This window comes from Ischnura elegans, chromosome 6 (assembly GCF_921293095.1).
Source record: "Ischnura elegans chromosome 6, ioIscEleg1.1, whole genome shotgun sequence".
Taxonomy (NCBI): Eukaryota; Metazoa; Arthropoda; class Insecta; order Odonata; family Coenagrionidae; genus Ischnura; species Ischnura elegans.
In genome coordinates, this window is record NC_060251.1 from 99,540,322 (window position 1) to 99,546,631 (window position 6,310).

Sequence of the window (6,310 nt, forward strand, 5' to 3'; positions counted from 1 at the left end):
ATATAGGCGACTGATTTGTAATCTGCATATGGCCCAGACTGCGCAAGTGAGGGTAGTGGACGGAGAATCTGGGTGGGCAAGCATTAACTGGGGAGTGAGACAAGGTTGTCTTTTATTGCCGCTGCTTTTTAACCTATATGCTGAGGAGATGGTAAGAAAAGCGTGGGACGAGTTGGAAGCTGGAGTGGAAGTGGGAGGAATGATGTTTAAATCGCTAAGGTTTGCTGATGATTAGGCTCTCATCACCTAATCAGCGAGGGGACAGCAGGCTGTTGTGGATGTGCTAGACAAGCGGTGCAAGGAGTATGGGATGAGGATTAGGTAATCACAAGAAGACCAAGGTAATGGAGTTTTGTAAAGCATCGCGAGCGAGGAATGTGAGACTCAAGATAAAAGTAGGTGGGGAGAAGCTTGAGCAGGTAGAGCAATTCAACTATTTAGGCAGCACATTAAAAGAAAACAGATACAGTAGTAAGGACATCAGGAAGTGAATTGCACTAGCAATGAACAGGAAGGAGCTTTTGAGAGGATTGTTATGTAAGAGTTTAAAGAAAAGGTTGGTGAAGAGTTTGATCTGGAGTGTAGCTCTCTACGGTGCGGAAATGTGGACACTGAGGAAAGAAGACGAGAGAAGATTGGAGGCATTCGAGATGTGGGTATGGAGAAGATTGGAGAAGGTGAAATGGACAGAGGAGGAGAAACGATGAAGTGCTGGGCATGGTGGGTGAGGAGAGGAAACTTTTAGATGAGATACGGAGGAGACAGAAGGTATGGATGGAGGGAGTACTTAGCGGGGAGGGGATGTTGAAAATGGTGTTAGAGGGTAGAATGTTATGGAAATGAGGGAGGGGAAGGAAAAGAATAGGATTTTTAGATAGATTGAAAGGGAGTAGGCCTTACAGTGAATTGAAGGAAAAGGTGCTGAAAGGAAAGGGTGGCTCTCAAATGACTTCTTTAGTACTCCATGGAAACCTACCTTAATCAGTAGAATACTTTAATAATAATAATATAGGCTATATCCGCAGAAAAAGACATAAACTGGTAAAATCGACATTTTTGGCAATAACAATTGCTTAATTATCATATCATAATTTTCATAAATAGACATTTTAGCAATGTCCTCAGCTTAGTCATCATCATGTGGTTGGTAATAGAAACCAAGAAAACTGAATTGTTTTTCATTAATTACTGCCATGCCTCATCCCACTGGTTGGCAAAGCTCAGCTCCAGAGCTGCATGTGGCTCTCTGGCTCCTTAAATAATGGAATACGTAAGAGCCGATATATCGGCCTGCAGCACTAAAACAGTTAAGAATCATGGGTGTACCCAGGGAGGGGCAGGGGGGGGGGGGCAGAAGCAAAAATCGCAAAAGTTTTTATGGAAAATCAGGACTGGCCTCTGAAATGAAAGTTTTCAAGAAGTTTTCTTAAAACCCACAAAAAATGATTTTATTAGTACATATAAGATATGTAACTAAAATACAACCATTTTTTCAAGGAAATAATCTCATAAGCTAATAAAGCGCTATTATGATTTTCTTAAATGTTGGTTTCATTCATGCTTAAATGTCACAACTTGGCTTGACCTCCCTCTAGGCCATGGCTTGCTCCCCCCTAGTTATGATCCTGTGTACGCCCTTGTTAAGAATAATAAAATTTTATTAGCACTACACTATAAAATGTTTTTCTGTGGATCTAACTTTTTCAAGCAATATTGACATTTTGAACTGAAAACTATCAAATTCCACGCTGAATTTGTAATTGACCATTATGAGTCCCTTTACTGAGGCAATGTTTTAATCTTTTCTCACATCAGTCCGCTGAAATGAGTATCCTTTCCGCAGTGGCTTAACCAGGAATGTCGTCTTGGGGGGGGGTTCAAAAGCGGAGGGGAGAATTTCGGAAAAACAGGGTACTAAGTAGAGTGTTTTAAACTAATTTTAACTCTTCTCCTAATCGGAAAAACGTCATTTGTCAAAGAAATATTTTGTAAATCCTTTTTTTTTTTTTAAATTTGCTTGTGTTTTCTGTTATGAAGCAACGTAACGGTGTTTTTATATTTTTGGTGGGTGGGGGGGGGGTTTGGGACCCCCTAAAATCCCGCCCCTCGCTACGCCACTGCTTTTCTGCATTTACTTTGTGACCTCCCTAGTAGAAAAAAGTGTGTTCATTCAGTGTTCTTTTTATGTTCATTTAATGTTCAAATTGTGTTCCTTCTATGTTCACCGAATGTTCACGTTATGTTCTTTTTATGTGTTTTGTGACAGAAAGAACATAAAAAGAACACAAAATGAACACTCGTCTGTGAACATAAAAAGAACATAATTTGAACACAAAATGAACATTTTTTTTTAACATCAAAAGAACACAAAATGAACATAAAAAGAACATTTTGTTGAACAACAAAGAAAAAGCTTTCACGGAAGTCCCATCATTACCATGAACACTTTCACATCGTTGTGAATCAGATGTCAATGTTTGGATAAGTTTCAAATCATTTTATTGCCAGCTTTTTTTTATTAGAAACGAACTTATTAAAAGCCAAATGCTCAAGCCTTATCCCTGTTTAGTATGCAATAAAGTACATATTGAGAGTGTTTTCAGGTGTTCCTTGATTGCATTCTCGGATCGTTCAATGTCCATTTTTTTATGATATGCCTTCATTTTGGGATAATTTTTCCGGAAATTCATTATTTTAAATTTCTAGAAATATTATGGAAAACTGCTAAAAAATACAGTTTTGTTGATTTCAAGATGGCGAAATTCAAACTCATTTTTGGTAGACAAAGTCTCCAAAATCATCTGTATTACTTGTTTTATGTAAAGCTACTTGTCATGACACATGAACTGCAGTTATCCACAATCACCTCCAAGGAATGAGAATTTTTATACTGGTTTATTTTAAAGAACAACAAAGAAAAATGTTCATTTTTTGTTCAACATAGTGAAAATAAAATGAACATATAAAAAAATGTTCAATTTGTGTTCACCATGGTGAACATAAAATGAACACAAAGTGAACATAAAATGAACGCATAAAAAAAATGTTCATATTGTGTTCACCATGGTGAACATAAAATGAACTCAAAGGGAACACAAAATGAACATAAAGAAAAATGTTCATTTTGTGTTCAACATAGTGAACATAAAATGAACATATAAAAAAATGTTCAATTTGTGTTCACCATGGTGAACATAAAATGAACACAAAGTGAACATAAAATGAACGCATAAAAAAATGTTCATATTGTGTTCACCATGGTGAACATAAAATGAACTCAAAGGGAACACAAAATGAACAAAGAAAAATGTTCATTTTGTGTTCACTGAGATGAACATAAAAAGAACATAAATTGAACATCAAAAGAACACACCAAGAAATTGGTGAACATCAAAAGAACACTTGAACACTGAATGAACATATAAAGAACACCAAAAGAACACTATTTTTTCTACTAGGGCTGTTATGCTGAAGATATATTCGGAAATTTTGAGAAAAGTCTGAATGGTTATCAACAGATTTACTTACTCACATTTACTGTATATTGTAACGGTTCAAACCGCGAGAGCCGCCCGCTTGCCTCCCGTTCGATATCTCCCCGTACATGTGATTGTTAACTCTCCACTCCCCCAAAATAGAAAATTGCCCCTACGGAGACTTACCGTTTCCGGGCTTAAAATCAAGTTCCCCAATTGTTCGTGCCTGCACGCACACTCACTTACAACAGGATTTAAGGAAATCGTGGCAATAGCAAAACAAATAACATCAATGACATCCCTTTTACAATTGATTTTTAATAACTGAACTACCATAGGTTCCAAAATTTACACTGACACTTAAGTATTCCCCAAACACACACAATAAATCCCCGTTCCAAAATCCATCGGCGTCACCTCCAACATGAAATATGCACCTTCGGCTTCTCCTTCAAAATTACAAAAGCACTTTCTCAATGATTATAAAAAAATGATGTTTTCAACAACAAAATATACCCACGCTCTTTGGCGAATAAGCAACGTAAAAAATAGTGACATCAAACTTACACAAAAAAAACTTTCCGTGCAAAGCAAGTATAAATTGGGCGTTACTGTTCAAGTGGCCATCCGTCTTGAAGTCGGGCTCAATGATCCGCCAAGTGACACTAACATTCAGATATTATGCTCAAGCTTCACCACGTGCCGCACTTAAGTCTTGCAGGGCCGTGACTAAAATCAGCCAACAGTAAATTCACTAGGGCCTTATTGTGGGGAGTACACTTGGGACTTTCAAAGGGTGGAACAATCTGGACACAAAAGGATCTATTCGGGCTTTGGTAATTTCCAAGCTTACTTCCTTTATCCGATGTTCTCGCCACCCCTGAAGAGCTGTCCTCGTATCTGCCTCCACCACGTGCCGTAGCTTGGCTGCTGCTGCTTGGCACTGAACACCACTATTTGACTTATCTCGTGTCAGACCGTAGGAGAGAGAGAGAGCTATCCTTCTTGTCTCTCCCTTTTATAAACTCTGCACTACCCACAATCACCTCTGGTGCACCACAACGCCACAACGCCCTCTTTTTCCCCGGCCGAAAGGCGGGTTTTCAAACGCATTCCGGGAGAGAACCACTGCGTCGCCTCTCCCGGAAATCCACTCTCACACAATTTCACATACATAAAAAATATGCTACAATAAACACAAATGATAAACCCTTTACATAAATCTATTATAGAACTCCTTAAACAAAAAAAAATGCTAAAATTGTGAGTGTGCGCGCAAACGTAACCCCCCCAGCCGCGATGTTAAAACAAGATGCGTCGGGCCGGCTCCGGTCCGTACCGCTACAATATATAGTCACAATGACCTGAATGGAGGATGTTTTCCGATACTTTCTTTTTCTTCATTTGCGTTTTCTTCCGTTGAGGCATCTATATATTTATAAGGTCCTACGATATTTTTATGCTAGAAGTGGCAACTCTAAAATATTTCAGTCCCTGCCTTCTCCCTTTACCCTGCATAAAATAAGTCTGCCCTTACCACAACCAAATTTGACTTTGTTTAAAAGATGTTTTTTGCACGTAGGACCAAAGGTTTTTAATTTGTTACCCCCGTCATGCTTTATTTCAAAGTCTTTGAAAAAGTTTTTGCAAAATGCATATTCTTGGCTTCTCACTAAAGAAAGTGTAGAGCAAATATTGTTATAAAATATTGATGTAAATGAATTATGAATACTACTTTAGTTGTTTTTTTTCATGTACGCACTTAAGTTTTGTTAGTATAGATTATCAAGGTAACACAAACTGAGCTACACTACATGTAAAGCATAATGTATTATTATTTTTGGATGGTATCCTCAAACAGGTTATCCTTCGCGGCTACCTAAAATTACTCAATTTTGCTATTGTCATGCAATTTGTGTTTGGAGTAATAGTATTATTTATTATTATTATTATACTTAAAATATCCGCCTGGTCACCGGACGAACATCTACATCTCCAGGACGACATGTCTGGATTAATCCGGATGCCTTGCAGTGGCGCCGACTCCATGGGACCTGAGGGGGCCCGAGCCCTCTCAAAGATTCGTTTGGGGGGGCGGAGCCCCCTCAATAATTCAAGAAAATAATTAAGTTATAATATGCTTTGTGAAATCACAAAAATATATTGGTAATTTTTATTTCCCATGTTTGAAGATAGTTACCTTTTAAAATAAATTCGACAATGTGTGTAGAAACAAATAATTATAAGATTAAGCAACCGAATCAAGTAGTGTGAATCATGGTAGTGTTTCGGTGCTGCGACACACTTTGAATTTAACCTCTTCCCGGGGCAAGACCTCCGATATGGGCCCCCCCAATATTAAGTTATAAGTCGGTGCCCCTGATGCCTTGTCACCATAGAAAGGCTCTATTCCCTACCCTTCCCTCATGGCACTAATGGCCTTCGCTGTTGATTGCTTCCTCTAAATCCCATGCCATACAATACCTTTCATCCAGTGTTGTGCGTGAGACGTGGCAGTAGAAGTTTAATCCCAATTCTAACCAGAAGTGACTGGCTCGTGAATTATCCTAAAAGGTATGCTCATTGCAATTTATACGCGAAATGCACAATAGTAGACTTTAAGGAGCTAACCAGGAGGAGTTTATTTTGAGTGGTGGTTCATTTCTAGGTGATCTAAATTTTTAATTAAAAAAGGCTACTAGTAGTAGTAGTTTTTCTAAGCAAGCTTGCTTAGGGAAAAAACATTCATAATGTAATCCCCATAGTAGAGTCCCGGACGCAAAAAACCGTTACCAGAATTGACGCCATTTTTGTGCGCATTTTCCGGTTTAGAC